The sequence below is a fragment of the Rhipicephalus sanguineus genome, chromosome 6 (genome assembly GCF_013339695.2).
Source record: "Rhipicephalus sanguineus isolate Rsan-2018 chromosome 6, BIME_Rsan_1.4, whole genome shotgun sequence".
NCBI lineage: Eukaryota > Metazoa > Arthropoda > Arachnida > Ixodida > Ixodidae > Rhipicephalus > Rhipicephalus sanguineus.
This window is the reverse complement of record NC_051181.1, coordinates 37,749,189-37,766,826: the sequence shown is the minus strand read 5'-3', so window position 1 is coordinate 37,766,826 and position 17,638 is coordinate 37,749,189.

Below are 17,638 nucleotides of genomic sequence, written 5' to 3'. Positions count from 1 at the left end.
TATTGCCACTTATAGCTCCCGTTACGTGGCGATTAGTAATGCGAAAAATATTTAAGAAAGCCTGAAACAGGAAACGAAATATAAGTAAAATAGAGAGGTGGTTGCGTATCAAACATTCACATTGAATGAGTACAGAAACACGATACAGGACACCGCTATTATTCACGCTATTACCGCCTATTGCTCCGATTGCCTGGCGATTAGTAAAAGTAAAAGAAAAATTAGGGAGGCCTCAAAAAGAAAAACAAATATATGTAAATAAAATAGAAAAGACGTCCTGTATCAAACATTCATCGTGAATAAGTATTGAAACACTATACAGGCGGCACCCCAAATAACTATGACAATTAAGCATGAAGTATCGTCAACTTGCCTGTGAATGTAAGACAGATTTAGTGCCTATGAAAAATTGATTGAAACGGCTCGTTGGGGCGCTCATGAGAAAAACGGATCATTTAGTATAGCAATGTTTCTCAAATACTTCCTAACTACTTTAAGACGGCTCCTAATTATTTCCATTATTATAGTGCAAACTCAACTTCACTGTTTTGCTAAGCAGTAAGCAGGATGTTTGGTACTGTATAGTCAGTCGCGCCCACATAATTACATATCTGTTTTCAAAATCGTCTTGGCAGAATAGTAAACTCAAGTGAAATGTGTAAACAGTAGCAGAAATAAAGCAGACAAGTAAGAATAAACATAACACTGGTTTATTCTTCAAAAAGGAGAGCGACGTCCTTGTCTGTCTTCCTTTTTTGTGCCTCGTTTTAAGTTCCGCTGCTCAAACCAGTGTTAGCTATGAACCAACTAGCTCCGGCATATACCGTTTTGAGGATTAAAGCAGAGAGCTTATTTTGACAGCACGTTACAAAGACATATTGCTGTGATCAGACCAAAAAAAAAAACAGTTCAGAGTCTTAGGTAATGTACGGGATGCAAGAGAAGGACAACTAAGAAAGCACTTGTCCTAACAATCAAATTATGGTTTCAAAAACTTTTTGAATAAAGATAGCGCGAAGATAATAATAATAATTGTTAAGGTATAACGTCCCGAAACCGCGATACGATTATGAGAGACGCCGTATTGGGGAGGGGGGGGGGGCTCCGGAAATTTCGGCCACCCTGGGATTCTTTAACATGCACCTAAATCGAAGTACGCGGACCTCCAGTATCTTCGCCTTCATCGAAAATGCGACCGCCGCGGCAGGGGCTCGATCGACAGCAGGAAGAAAAGATAGGGTACACGAAGATATCGTGTGTTAGGTAAACGCTTGCTCTATTGGATCTAGCATCGCTACTAGAGGTGCTATAGTTAGAATCTTCTTTGCACATAAGTCAATCGCATGTAAGTCGAACTTACATCCACAAAGACCTTCAAATCGCTGATGTGTGAAAGCCACGAGACGCAAAGCACCCCCATGTTTCAGATTTCGTAACGAAGCACCACGCAGGAGAGCGGCATCAGAATTTGCGCGATAATCGCCGCACGCGTTGTGGTGGGCAGCGCTGGACAGTGAATAAGGGTAAGTGTCATGGCAATGGCACAAGTAAAAAGAAAAAAAATAGAGAAAACGGAAGGCACGTGAGATAAGCATAGATGTTCGCGCGCTTGTTCTGTCGAGACTGCGCGAGCACTATCATGTTACTCTGCTCAACCAAAACGGACGCGCACACCCCATCGCCTGCCCTCACTGGTGGACTCTGCCAGAAAGTAAAATTATGTCACTGCCCTTAGTTTTATTTAGGCGGTTTAGTGGCCCCAGTACCAGCTTGAGAAGAGGAGTTGAACCAGTGATTGTTGTTTCGTATGGTGGTGTTCCTATAGGAGTATCTGTATCTTAAGATACACGATACATTATAGAATGTATCGGAAATACAGATACAGATATTCATCTTGCGAGACGTATCGCGATACAGACACAAGATACCCAAAGAGTACTAAGATAGTATCTAAGATACATCTATCTTCGATACTGCCCAGCACTGGCGAGTATCTACGAGTGCGAGTAAGTGTGAGTAAGCGTGAGTATGAACGTGAGTGCCTATGATGTGAACGTGAGTGAGTGCCTGTGAGTGAGTTGGCGTGAGTATGAACGTGAGTGCCTATGAGTGTGAGTAGGCGTGAGTGAGCGTGAGTGAGTGCGAAGGCGGAAAAAATTGGGGTGGGTGTGTATGAGTGAGTATTCTCTTACAGTGCCGACCTATGCGTGGTAGTGGGCGACGTTTTGGAGCAGGCGGTGGCATAGGCGTGCGCATGCTTGCCCTTCAGGGGGGCTGAAGGTTCATCGCGGCGCCCCCTCCCTATTAAGTCAATGTATGGGGCAGACTTTGCGCCTCCTTCTTCTAGGGGAATAGGGGGGGGGGCGCCCCCTGCCCCCCCCCCCTCTGCGCACGCCTATGGGCGGTGGCCGTGCACAGTGAGGAGCGGGCTTGCCGCGTTGGGCGTCGGCGGCCGCATTGTCGGCAGCGTGTGAGCGGTGCTCGGCGTCAGGACTGCGATATCGGCATTGCATGGCCAACGCAGTATGTGACCATGATCCGTCACTGAGCTCTTCATCAGTTATTGGCTTTCCGTCTACAACTTCCATTTCCCTGCCTGGAACGGTGGTGGTAGTGGTTCGAAAGGAGAAGGAAAAAGGCACCTAATTTCTGCAGCCCAACAGGGAGCACGGCGCAGTGCCTTAGGGGGGTAGGGGGAAGGGGGAGAAAAAGAAGAGAAGAAAGAGAAAAAGAGGAAAGGGGTCAAAGCGCAGCAGGCGTGGGCGCGGCAAGGTTGGCCTGCCTGGAACGCGCTCTGGAAGCGAACGCTGGCAGAGAAAGGTGGCCTCCTTGTCGCAACGACGCCGGAGTTAGGGTAAGCACGGCGGCGTAGCGAAGTCGGGCATGTCGCACTCACAGCAGCAAAAGAACGACTTGCCGGCGTGTAATGGTGATTTCCAACGGTGCCAGGCATCCTCCTGGAGCGGTGGGTCACTTTTCAGACGTAGAAGAACCAACTTGTGGCGATGCAGCAACGTGAAAGTGCAGAGTCCATGCGAAACTTGTCCGTGAGCTCTGGCGATCGCAGCGCGTCCTGCCATCCGCCAATAGACATTGTGCAAGCTCTCTTATATCAATGTATGTACAGTAAACATTAAACTACTTCTGTAAAGAAAGACACGTTTTGCTTTCGTGTTATACCGATTCCTATGACGGAGGAATCAACCATGTTTCTTAAACTACATCGACGGAATCGAGTGATTCTACAGCGCCTCTACGCCATATCCCAAACAGTCCTTTCCCTCCTCCTCGCCCTCAGGTCACTGCTCCTCAGTCTCACTGCTCTTTCCCGCCCCTTCGCTATGCATGGCTATGCTATAGATGGCTGTGATATACATGGTTTTGCCTGCGCTACGCCAAACGACATCACACGACGACGACAGCGTACGACAGCATACGACAGACCGAGCCCCTAAAGTGCTCCACACTTAAAAGCTTGTCGGCAGGAAGCCTCTGCTTTTAAGAAACAAACAGGAATTTCGGCTGAACATAAAGAACGTTTGATTGGGCTCGCCAGAAAGTGTTGCTGTTCTCCACCTGTGCTTGCGTTGGCGGTGGCGCATGCTTGACGTCGGGTAGAACGTAACAGAAAGAGGACGGCATAGTTGTACGTAATTCCGCCCCATTGCTCCTACTTTATTTTCCTCTACATATGCCATTTTTTACTCACGACGATGAGCGGCATGCTTCTTTGAATACGACATCCTGAATCGGTGCCTCTGGAGCTAGTAGTCGCCTTTGCCATCGGGACACAAATCTCTGCTGTGCGCTGGCACAATGACGCCGCACGTATCCACAAAATAATCCACGCAGTCTTGTGGTACGTTGTCCTTCACATTATTATTGGTCCAAAGTATGCATCCTGTGAATTGAAAAGAAAAAATACAAATCAAGTAAGAGAACAGTAAGACGCATTCGCGTTCACGCTATATGCAGTTAAACCTATATAACGAAGCCGGTAAAATTGGCAATTTACTTCGTTATGTGGAAATTAGTTAAACTGAAATTCGGCTTTTTATACAAAGTATAGTCGTCGAAGGATTCATTTTACAAGGAAAAAGCCTCAATAAGGTTCGACGAATATGGTTGCACAAAAAAAGCTAATATGAATGATGCAAATCAATTTGTTGAAGTTGAGATCTGGCGACCTCCATGTGACACCGCACCGGCGAAGTCACAATGGCCGTATGTCGCGCATAAGGCCGAAACGAATGCAGGCCAAACACGCTTTGGTAATGTGAAATAAGCAATCGCACTTATTCTGCCACCGCGGATTTTCATCAAAATCTCATGTGTGCTTATAGTTGCGGGACGCGGATGCTATCGTGTTCACCGAACCACTTGCGTTGCACTATCCGATGAACACGCAACATCAAAGCCCGTCGCATGCCACAAAACAAACAGGTGCGGTGCAAAATCGCATGAAAGCAAGGAGGACATCAATTACGGCAAGGAGGAACATCAATTACGGCACCTCCGTTTACGGTGGCTATATTTTAGTTTTGCAACATATCTTGCGAGCCGAATTTTAAGAATCGAGCAACATTGGTAACGGCTCAGGAACTTCGGTCGCAGCTAGGCGTTTGCTCCACAAAGTTCTTTTAAGTCTGCTTATCATAGAACATCCACATAATTGTATAGAGCTGAAAGCAGTGCGACGTGCAACTGCGTACCGCTCAAAAATATATTGGTCTGCTGCTTTAAACTTGCTGCCGCAGTGCCCTCAATGAGAAAAAGAGAACTTTCGGCTGATTCCACGCATTGTGGGAATCAATCTCATGCGAAGAAGTAAGCGAGGAGCTGCCTATGCCACATGCTTGGCTCCCAGGCAAGCGTTACGAGAGGTTAACCGACGTCTTTTTGCAAACCCTGTAGTTGTCTGCATATCGTTGGCTTTCCAGGCGCGTCCAGTACACTGTCGCGTAAGGGGTAGCTTATGCTCCGACGTAACGTCGGCACCCACGTTACCCACGATAAATGCGAAGGATTTCTTAGCGAACCTTTGGCACTTTGAGCGTTTCTATCTATCTATCTATCTATCTATCTATCTATCTATCTATCTATCTATCTATCTATCTATCTATCTATCTATCTATCTATCTATCTATCTATCTCTGTCTGTCTGTCTGTGTCTGTCTTCTGTCTATCTATCTATCTATCTATCTATCTATCTATCTATCTATCTATCTATCTATCTATCTATCTATCTGTCTCTGTCTGTCTGTCTGTCTGTCTGTCGTCTATCTATCTATCTATCTATCTATCTATCTATCTATCTATCTATCTATCTATCTATCTATCTATCTATCTATCTGTCTATCTGTCTGTCTGTCTGTCTGTCTGTCTGTCTTTCTGTCTGTCTGTCTGTCTGTCTGTCTGTCTGTCTCTGTCTGTCTGTCTGCTGTCTAGCCGCCTACGTCTGGGCGCTGTCCTGCATAAGTTGTAATATACCAAAATTGGCATTGCAGCGGATCAGTGTATGACGAACATGATTCACTGGTCATGACATGAATAACGCAAAACGCCTGTCACGTACGTCATGAAACCCCTTAGCGCTCTGTCCTCTTGTGTCGGTCTGCTCGGCCGTTTCTTCTTCCCCGTAATGCGCTATACCAGTTCAAGGACGACGAACCAACTCGCCCAATCTTCAACACTTGTGAAACCCCTTCCCTCAGTCAGGTGTGGCACACACCCGCATACCACAGTAATGTGGGTATGTGCCACAGGTGATTCACACTAAGAACGTGAGCTTGGGCATGCTGGTAATCCATCCTAACACCTATAGTGCGCCGAAGGTACAGGAACACAAAGAAACGACGTGGACGCAGCGCTCAAACAAATGTTTTATTTACGAAGCAGACACATGAAAGTATAGGGAAAACCATGCAACGCACGCAGGCGCATAAGTACGAGAAGATTATTAATTATCATGACACATGTTGAAGACGTGTAGACAACGATAACATGAGAGTGCAAAAATATATTTACAAGATTACCAGGCCATGTGGACGCAACCATCCCCCTCAGGTCACTCTTCCTATCACCTTTAAAAAATGAAATTCCTTTCTTGTCAGCTCGATTGACGGCGCCGTCCATCGCCCAACCTAATAAGAAATGAAGAGAACACTGCGTCAGCTCGATTGACGGCGCCGTCAATCGAGCTGACGCATGTGAGCTGACGCATGCGTGCGTTCTGCATCATAACGGACAAGTATAAGCCCTACATATCAGCTCACCGTGTCTAGTGCTGTTGATAGCCATGTTGCTGTTGGCATCGTTACGCAACTGTAAAGAACTGTGAACAGCTAGTTATAGCACGTGTGCGACCCTTCAACATATGTGTACGCGTATACCATTTGCACATATCTTTAGCGTCATTTCGTAACGTTTCGCTCAATGTAAAAAATTACGCCGTATTCACCTTACCGCCGCATGCTTCGCATAAGATCGATTCCCACGGTACGTGGGATCTGCCGAATTTTTTTTATCAAGAAATTCCTGTAAAAGTGTGCGGGGAGGGAGCCCAAGGCACCCCCTCCCCGTAACTCACGCCTCTCATCAACATATACTGAGCTCGCGTATGAACGCTAGTGCGTTGAAGTATGTTTGAGTAGACGTGAGCCGACATAAGGCTGATAGTAATGCTGAAGTTGAGTAGTTATCGGCTAGGTCGGCAAAAAGTATGGAGCTCACTCAGGCTCCCACAGGAAATATATTTTGTGCTTGGGGCTCACTCGGACTCGGATTACTCACCCGGACTCACTCGGACTCAGATCGAGCCATAAGTCTGAGTCCGAGTGAGTCTGAGTGAGTCGACTCATGAGTGAGTTCGCCGGCCTATCAGCCTACTATACTATGCATCCATCTATGGATTGATGTATGTATACTTCCATCTCTATACCTCCATCTCACAAGCCTGTTGCAGCAGGGTGGAAGCTATGGGTGTAAACAGACCACATGCTTGCGCAGCAAAACATAGTTTTATTTATAATTATATATAATTGGAGAAGGTTAAGAAAATTGCGTTTGTAGCATGCGCTACGTCACAGCAATATGTGATACGCTAATCACGATTCGCATGTACGTCATAAGCATTTAATTATAGTACTGGTAACTGCCCATAATTGTCATGACGAACCAACATTGCAGCGCACACGCAGACCCGATCGCCCGCATCGATCCGAATTCGCGCTTGCTACCTACTCACTGTCCTCACAGCAATAAGTAAACGGTGTAATTGGCTATCGTTTTGTGTAATCTCAGTAACAAGGACAAAACGTACCTGAGGTACGTTTTGTCTTCATTACTGAGATTAGCTGCTTGTTTAGCCACGTATGCTAAGCCTCGTACCCGAGTACTTGAAAATGAATCTTGGAAACAATGCAAAATAGATACGAATACATTACTGTCGAAGCGTTAGGACGCAATATAACGCAAGCACAAGCGTCGGTTTAGAACTTACGGGCACAGTAATTACGAATTAATTTAATTTACCGCTCTCAGAGGGCAACACTACCCCGCCGACCGGAAGAGTGGTAGATATTGTCACGGGGATGACGAATACGCGAGAGAGACAGCAGCAAGTATATTTACAATATTTACAAGCAACTGTGCCACCGAATGGCTGCCAGCATCTCGCGCGGCATTTCCGCTTCTTCCTCGTCTCTTCGTCTCCAACGGCGTGCTCATCCACAATGCCTCGTAACATCACCCCCGGCGGACGGAGCGCCGTCACGGCGCCTCCTAAGTCATTCAGCACTGGGAGTGTAGTAGCGTTTGAGGCGCGACACATGAACGACATCAGTAGGTGGTGTAGGAGAAGACGAGAGCGGATGGACGGGAGTGATGAGGTAGTCAACGTCAGTGACCTTGCGGAGAACTTTGTAGGGCCCTGTGTATCGAGGGAGAAGCTTCTCGCACAAGCCTTCGCGTCGATACGGCGTCCAGAGTAGGACAAGAGATTCGGGCGGGTAGTCGACGTCGCGGTGCCGGTTATCGTAGCGCGCTTTTTGCGAGACCTGGGAATCACAGAGCCTGGCGTGGGCGACTCGGCGAGCCTCGCGGGCGCGAGAGCGACGTCCTGAGCATACACGCTTGGTACGATGGTATCAGAAGGGAGGAGCGTTTCGAAGGGCAACGTAGGATGGCGGCCGTACAGAAGAAAGAACGGCGAATAGCCGGCGGTGTCATGCCTCGACGAATTATAGGCAAAAGTAACATAGGGTAGGGTTGCGTCCCAATCACGGTGGTCAGCAGAGACGTACATTGACAACATATCCGTGAGAGTACGGTTGAGGCGCTCGGTAAGACCGTTAGTCTGCGGATGGTAGGCTGTAAGTTGATGTTCGGTAGAGCAGCTACGGAGTATTTCGTCGATGACTCTTGCGAGGCAGCGGCCCCGATCCGTAAGAAGCTGGCGCGGAGCACCGTGTCGAAGAATGACGTCATTGAGCAGAAAGTCCGCGACGTCTGTAGCGCAGCTAGTTGGCAAGGCACGTGTTATGGCATACCTGGTCGCATAGTCAGTTGCGACAGCAATCCATTTGTTACCTGACACGGACGTAGGAAAAGGTCCGAGCAAGTCGAGACCGACGCGGAAGAATGGTTCGGATGGAATGTCAATAGGTTTAAGCAGGCCAGCCTGAGGAAGAGCAGGACGTTTGCGCCGCTGACAGTGCTCGCAAGCAGCGACAGATCGGCTTGAGTTTCGACTCTCTGTGATGTCCGTGCCTCTGGCCGATCGTCGTGCCGTGACGGTTCCCACGTCAGCCAAGCCGAGCACCTCTCACCGATTAAGGCTCGCCTTTCCGTGATGTCCTCGTGCTCCTGTTCATCGTGCCCCGTCCATGAACTTCACTGACAGGATCCCCCCACTCCTACTCTTTCCTTCACTCTTTTAATCCCTCCTTATCCCATCCCCCTGAGAGCTACTGCTGAGGTGTCATCCCTGAGATAGACAATTGCGGGGCTCTCAATTTTCTTCACTTCCTGTTTTTTTATTACTTCAAGAATCACTCCCCCTGCGTGGCAGGTGTTCAGAGGCCTTATTGAAAAAGACTACTATCTTGTCCAAAAGAGCTAGAAACTCAGGCCTCGGGTTGTGTAGTTCGTTTCTGTCTTGTGCTCGCAGTAGCTGTACAGCTGATGCAGCCTGTTGTTGGTCGTCAGTAGCGCAGTGCAAGAGTCAAATACGAGGTAATAATAATAAGCGACGAGGAGAGTCTGAAAGTGCGAGCGATTTGAGCGGTTGTGCGTTTAGCGGGCGATTAGAGCGGTTGTGCGTTGTTAGCAGTGCGCTTTGAGCGAATATGCGTACGCGACTTTGTGTTATGAGTTTGCGTTGAACCAAAATTGTTGATAATTAATGTAAACTTCTTTTCCCTTTAACTGTGTGTCGTGCGTTGCGTTTCTGTGTCTTATTTTACGGCCCAGCCATCCTGACGCTAACAAAAGGAACGCAAAAGAGCTCGGAGTCCCTGGAATAATGTTTCACAGGTGGGTGTTAACACCAGGTACCACTCTCGGGGCGTGCCGTCCGAAGGGGTTATTCAGCAGCAAGAGTCCTCTCTTGTTTTTTTTTTACTTTCTTTCTCCCTTACGCAGTATTTTCAACCATTAGATATACAACTCACGACATGTTTCAAAGAGATGTCATGCTGCAGATCGCAGCATTTGCCCTGAAAACCACTCCAAATTGTATTTGGAAAAATAAAGAATAGAAAATAGCTAGCAAAGGGAAGGCGAGCCTCTCTTAATTGCGGCCTCATTGTCCAACAAGACCAAGGGCCAAAGGTATTTGGTGCTCTCTGCTTGCAGAACCAGGTGCAGCGTTGTTTATCTCTTTCTCTGATCGTGTCAGTGCTTCATGCCTCCTGCATATGCCTCATGATGGTTAGCGCAAACGCAACACGGACGAAAATAAGAAAAAACGACGACACAATTGAGCGCTATCTATAACAACTGAATGTTTATTGGAAAAAATCACAAATATATATGTCTAAGAAAGAGAACTGCGTGAGCTGCCCTTCTATCGCTTTGATTGATGAGGAAGTGTCTTTCTTGGAAAGGCGTAGTTTTGTTAGCATACACGTTTTTATCTGTCAATTATCTTTGGCGCGCTGTGCGGGTTTGTTGTTTTTTCTCTTTCTTATACATATATATTTGTGATTTTTCCAATAAACATTCAGTTGTTAGATAGCGCTTGTGTCGTCATTTTTTATTCTTTTCGTCCGTGTTGCGTTTGCGCTAACCATCGTGAGCAATTTCCAACTCGCCCACTTCGCTACCCTCCTGCATTATGCCTCGTTAGCCGATTCTTCCGTAGTTTTACTGAGTTTAAGCTTGTATTATCCACGAGCACATGCATACCGGACATTATGCGGACAGCCGTCTGATAACATTACTTTTTTTTTTAAGGAGACGATCCTCCCTCTACCCCTGACTTCTTGAATAATCCTCCTCCCCTTTCTCCGTCGAGAACCCCCCTTCCGCGGTTTCACATCGAGCAACGCTCTTGTGCCGAGTGCGCGGCGCAGGAGATGCACGGTCAGGGTCGCAGCGCCCCTACCGCCGACGGGCGGCGAAACATACTGAGAAACTCTCCCATTGCTTTCGCGACGGATGAGAAGGCCGTAAGGAAAGGAGCGCGCGTGCGGTCTAGCCCGGCCGTGTCCACGCTCAACAGTTTAAAATAAAAAAAGAAATATCTTAAGATCATCTAATTCTCCATTGTCGACACTTGCAGCGCGTTGCTCAAGCTCAAAGTAAAGTCCCTCTATCTTTCAAAAGTAGCGAAAGGTCTTGATCCAGTCGCCGCGCCCTGCGATAGGTCGGTTGGCGACACGTGGCCTTTTCGCCTTCGCGCCCCGCCCAAAGGGTCCATCGGATCACTGTTTTCAAGCGTGGAGTGGGGCGATTTTAGCAAGTAGAGAGTACTTCACGCGCCTCTGTCGCATTGTTGTTGCAAACTAGAAGCGTTTATGTACCTATAGTTGAGTGGACGCAGGAATTCCGCGTTTGAATTTAATGTTTGGAGCGTGACGTGCTAGTATATCGGGGCTCTATGCCTTCGGTTGCCTCCCCGCGCGGAGGACGGAAAAAAGCTTTTCTTTTTTTTTTTTTTCGTTCCTCGCGGTGACAAAAATATATGCTGAAGTAAGGCCCAAGAAAATCAGTCGCAAGAAATTTGTGCCCACAGAAAACACCCGGATATGCTAAGTAAGTGATTTTGTAATGGTTATAACTTACTTAAAATAAGCTTAGTTAAAATACCGTGTAACCGTGGGAAGACTTCCGAACACTGAAAACACAGTCAAACCAATAATAGCGCGTATTTTGCGCTACGCAATACAAGAGCGCTAGGTGCCCGATGAAGTTTCCGAAAGTAGCAGTACGCTGCCTACCTGCCTATTTTATTCGAGCTAGAAAACAAGCACTTTTAACTCACCCAAACACCACCTCTTCTTCAAGTTGCGCTGAATGTCAAAATATGCAAAGAAAAAAAAATAAATGCCCTGCATTACTGCTGCTGTGGGGAACCCGCTCGGAATCTGCTTCGGAAACGCACGCGTTTTATTTCAATATTCAACATGCTCCGGTGCTCGTTAAAGTTATTGTCCCTGTAGTTTGATAACTGATGAGAAACTTAAGCCACAAATATTAATAATTTACCGGTTCAAGCGAGCACAGAGTTCGGTTTCAGGCGCCCGCAATATGCACGGGAGCAAGCGGCGCGTCGTCTGCTATCGCTGCTCCTTGGACCCCTCGAGAGGGCGCGCGTGTAGTTGTCGCTACCTTTTTAAATATAGGGACCTTAGCTCAAAGACATAACAACTGCGACAGGCGCTGCAAGCATCGAGCTGCTTCTCGTTCTTCGTGTGACATTCCAATTTCTTGCCATAGTATTCATTGCTTCGCCCTTGTGGCGAAACTGTGACTTTTGCTTTCTTGATAAGTATGTTCATGAGCTACACAGGCATGACTTGTCTAAAGCATTTTTGTTTCCGTGAGGGAACCGCTGCGGCCAACATATATTGATACATAACAGTGAAACAAACTTTCAGAGCCGTCGTCCATATTTTAGTCATTTTGGAGGTAGATATGTCGTTGGAATCCTGGCGCCAAATCCCCTTCAGAAATGACCCTTTATGAAATATGAGAAAGGTCATTCATATAGCAACGCTAGCTGACATTTTGTACAAACTATTCCTACCCGCCCCCGCTCTTACCTTCGTCACTGTGTCGTGGCCCTTGCGGGAGTAAATTTTCGTGACTGCGGCTCGTTACCTGAGGTGAGTTTGAGACCCCTGGCATAAACACTGAAGGTGGAGTTAGCAAATAAGCGCGCCGTACATTTGCTATTTGGTCAGTCGACGAAGACGAAAGGTGATACGGTAAAAGGTCGTTATTCTCCCCCCGTTCATTCGTATGATTCGGACGTGTTCTATGGTCCCGGCAAGCTTACGCATTGTTTAATGGTATCAAAGTCTCGTTTATTCGGTCATACTTTGCCTCAACTTGGTTAATATGGACGATCCTCGGAGCGCGCCAAGCACGAAGCGCCACAAATGTTCGACTCGCAGGAGGAAAAACGGCGTTCGCGAACTCAAACGGCTGCTGCCCTTCATAAAGGCGAGGTCGCCATCCACGATCTAACCATAATCGCGTTGTTGGCGACAAAGACTTCGACGGCTGCGGCCACAGGCTTGCGCAAGGTTCCCCATCAGGGGGGGGGGGACGAAGGTTTGTCGCAGCGCCCCCCTTCTAAGTCAATGTACGAGGCAGATTTTGCGCCCCCCCCCCCCCCTCTTAGGTGACTAGTGCAGTCAATGTATGGGGCAGATTTTGCGCCCCCCCCCCCCCCTCTTATGTGACTAGGGCGGGGGCAGCCGCACCCCCTGCCCCCCCCACCCCCCCACCGTGCGCACGCCTATGGCTGCGGCCCACTTGCTTCGTCTTCGATTTTACTCGGCGCACGCGAGCTGCGTGGGCGATATATCTATGATCGCGTCCATAGCGCCTGCGGCGACTGCGGGTCAAAGCTGCGACAAGCAGTAGTTTAGTTTTCGCCTCGTCGCTTCAGAACTGCGTAGTCGCCATCCATTATTGGGCACTATCGAGTGAGGTTTATTCAGCAGCGGATGCAGTGCTGAGCAGTTTCTTTTCGACTGTGGGGCGCAGGCCTCGTGCGTGCCTTCGTGACGCTATGATTGTGCCTTAATTTAGCGACCACGCTTTTGTCCACAGTGGATGCAGCACTCAGTAGCCTCGTTTTGACTTCGGGCAATGCGCGAGCAATGTCACGCAACTCGAACGTAGTGGAAGCTGTTGAAGGTGAAGAGATTCAGCCGCAGTGCGCATGCTGGTATAAAATTCGGTTGCGACATTACGATGAACGAACGATCATTTGCCGATCATTTTTCCGGCGCTAAAGTTATCTTCACGTGGGCGTGGTAGTGGCGGCGGTACGTAATAAGGGAGGGGGGCAGAGCACGTTTACTGTTAGGACACGGCTGTCTTGAGTCGCGGTCACATTGTGAACGAAGTAGCGAATGAAGAAATTTGCGGCATTTACATTGCTTTTATGCCATATGTACCATGAATTTACGTATTAATCAAGAAAATTCAAACGCACTGATGTAATAGAGATTTGTGTATTCTTTTCTTGATATTTTTGGTAATTCGGCATTCGGTTAATTCAAACATTTTTGCGCGGTCCCGACATCCCATATAAAACATGTACGTAGGACATTTCCCTTGAACGAGTGTTAACACCCGCGGTTTGTCCCTAAGACTATCCATTACAAATCTGCACGTTCGGATATAACGAGAATATATGAGGGATCATCATAGATGCGAATGCATACAAAACGTCCACTGTGACAGACAGATTTGAATGAGACCCGGCGAGGTTGAGTGGGTGTGAGTGGTAATGATCGAAGATGGGAGCTATAGTAGACGTGTAAACGCGAATATTTATGAACGGGAGTGTACTTCAATATGAACGGCAGGGGCCGCCTGTGAGTGTGAGTAGAGCGGAAAGCTTGGCATGTTCATTCATGAGTAGACTCATTTCAAAGGCGTGAATGTGGGTATGAGTGAGTGAAGAGGGATGTGAGCAGGCATGAGTATGAAGGTAACATACGAGTGTGGTAGGTGTGAGTATGAATGTGAGTGAGTACCCATAGGAGTGAGTAAACATGAGTGAACGTGAGTACAATCGGCTGTGAGTATGTGCGAGTATGAACGTGAGCACTGGCGTGAGTAGGCGTGAGTGAGTACTTGCCAGTGAGTGGGCGCGAGTATGCATTGAAGGCGAGTGAGTACCGATGGATATGAGCAGGTATGAGTATGAACGTGAGCGAGTGCCCATAAGTGTGAGTACGTTTGAGTATGAACGTGAGTACTTATGAGCGTAAGTATGAACGTCAGTACTTATGAGCGTAAGTGGGTGTGAGTATGAACGCGAATGAGTACCGATTGGCGTGAGTAGGCGTGAGTATGAACGTGAGTGAGTGCCTATGAGAGTGAGATGGCATGAGTGTGAACGTGAGTGAGTACGAGTAGATGTAAGTGCGTGAGTGAGTGCTATGAGTGTGTGTAGGTGTGAGTGTGAACGTGAGTGAGTGCCTGTAAGTGTGAGGAGGCGTGAGTATGAACGTGAGCGAGTGTATATGAGTGTAAGTAAGCGTGAGTATGAACGTGAGTACCTGTAAGTGTGAGTAGGCGCATAAACGTGAGCGAGTATCAGGGCTGGGCAAAGATACTTTGAAATTGTATCGCGATACGATACAAGATACTGAGGCAAGAAGTATTGAAGATGCAGATACAAGATACTAGCGCAATAATTGTATCCGATACGATACTTGCCAATTGTATCTTAAGATACTTCGATACATTCGCAAATTTGTTATTATAGACCCCCATAAAGTGGTAGAGACCGCATATGCACCAAAAGGTTTTCTTGAAAATTTCTTTAATGTGACCAATTTTGTTTCATTTTAAAACACCAAAGAGCAAAACGATTTTTCTCATATTAGTAAAGTACTCTTTCACGATACCAAAAACACCCGCTTGCTGCGATAAGACGCTTAGCAAGCGAGAAAACGCGCAAAAACAAAATGTGGGTGGCGACGCCACCTTGAAGTTTCTGCACCATTCGCCGTGACGTCACATGTTTTGATGGCGCCTACTAGGGACTACGTAGTTTCTAATCGGTAAAAATGAAGTGCATTGTCCTCTGAGGGGGCCATATACTTACGAGGGGCGTTCAATAAAGATTTCGTCTGACTAACTTCTACTTATGGCAGGATGCTGAAACTGCGCATGTGTAATGACATATGTCACTGTAGGTCGCGTGCCAATGTGCAACTCTAAACTAATAACGGTCTTTCTTTTAGAGATGCTGAAGTGGTGTGAGGTGTGATAATAGATGCAGTGGAATACAGAGCAGCCCTCAAGTTCCGGTACTTGAAAGGCCGCACTCCAAGGGAGACGTTCGATGAGACAAAAGAGGTTTATGGGAAGGATTCCCCATCATATGATGTAGGGAAGAACGGGCATCGTCAATTCAAATACGGTCTGATTTCGGTGGAAGCGGCGCCGATTGCAGGGTGACCCCACTCCGCTGTCGATGAACACATCATGCAGCAAGCGGAAGCCGCCATTTTAGAAAATCGCCGCGTTAGCGTTCGAGGCCTAGCCCAACATGTCAAAATTAGTGTGGGGTCCATGGACAAAATCATTCAGGACCATCTTCATACGCGTAAGGTAACCGATCCCTGGGTTCACCGGCTGCTCACACCTTTCCAAAAGCAGGAACGAGTCGAATGCTCCCAGGCTCTTTTGACCATGTGCCATGGAAACCAGCAGGACTTTTTCAACAGACTGATTACACAGGATGAATGCTGGGTCCATCACTATGATCCGGAGACTAAAGCCCAGTCGATGCAATGGAACCACTTGGACTCACCGCCTCCAAATAAGGCACGCACCCAGCCCTCAGCGGGCAAGGTCATGCTGACAGTCGTTTGGGACCAGCACGGAGTAGTCTTGATGAACTTCCTAGCAAAGGGTGCCACAATTACTGGGGCATACTAAGCTTCACTGCTGCAAAACTTTCGAGAGACCATCAAAAACAAGAGATGTGGCATGCTCACCAAAGGCGTCCGCCTTCTGCAAGACAATGCCCCAGTTCACAACTCACATGTTGCCCAGACGGAAGCACGCTCCTGAGGCTTTGAAATTCTACAGCATTCCCCTTATTCACCCGACTTCGCACCATCGCACTTTCCAACATTGAAGTCATATTTGAAGGGCAAGCATTTTCCAGACGATGAGACTCTGATTTCTGAAGTTACAACATGGATTTTGCAGCAACCTGTCGACTTCTACAAGCGAGGTGTTTACAGTTGCATAAAAAGATGGGGGAAGTGTGTGTCCCTGGGTGGCACCTATGTAGAGAAGGACTAGTAAATCTGCAAAGTTTCGTTGCTCTCCCTCCCCAGGAAGTGGGTCAGGGGAAATCTTTATTGAACGCCCCTCGTAACATACCAAGTTTGGGGTAATTTTGTTGAGCAAATGGCGCCAAAATACGACAAATACAATTTGAAATCCATGACGTCACACGGCGAAATTTCGGCGCGAAACTTAAAAATAAGACTTTGAACTTGATTTTCTCCTCTATTGATAAACCCATGATGGTGAAACTAAAGACATTAGAGTTCTCAGAGCACAATTTATCGATCTAAACCGATTCATCGTTTCTCTTCAGTGTCCCTTTATTGAAATGTCTGTTGTATCTCAAAAGTTTTGTCCTTCTTGCTCAAAGTACATTAGTTTATTTCCGACAGACCTTATTGGGGCTTGTTTTGGCTGCCTAACAGGACAGCTCTTCACTGACAGCGGCTCTGGCTTGTCATTTTTCTAATTGATGGGAGTCGCTGCTCAGCTTGCCGACCAGCTAGCGGGTCGCCATATAATCACAAGAACTTCAATAAGAAGCCTTCGCTCGATGGCGCAAATACCGTTGTGGAGTTTTACCTTGTCTGTTACAGACCATTTACGCAATACCGAATCACCGGTGTACAGCAGCAACAACGCTGCTAGCGATATTTTTTGTGACGCATTGTGTATACGTAGAGCTCATAAAACTGCAGTGACTTTTCATATTCTACTTATCTGCTGGCTAAAGCGTTCGTTATCAATATACTCACTAATGTGCAATCTTTTAACAATTTTTGTTAAACGAGAGAACGTGTGCAGCCCAGAAACGCCTGCTACCTATTGTATTGCCACGTGGTGGTGACGATGAAGAAGGCGGCAGTCACTCTGGTAGGGACTAAACTGCTCACTGGGCATGCTTCTGCCCCGAAAACTAAGTAGCTCAAAGTACAAGCAAAGCACGCTGTACACTGATAGGCTTCCAAAGCAACGTCGAGCGGCGCAACTGCTCTTATCGCAAGTGGGGACATCCACGACCACAACACTGCCGCCCCCGCTTCCGCGCACGCTCAGAGCTCTGGGATTGCATCTGTGGTGCGTCACAATGTAACTATTGCTAACTAGCAGTGCTCTGGGCCGAATGAGGAGCACATGCGCG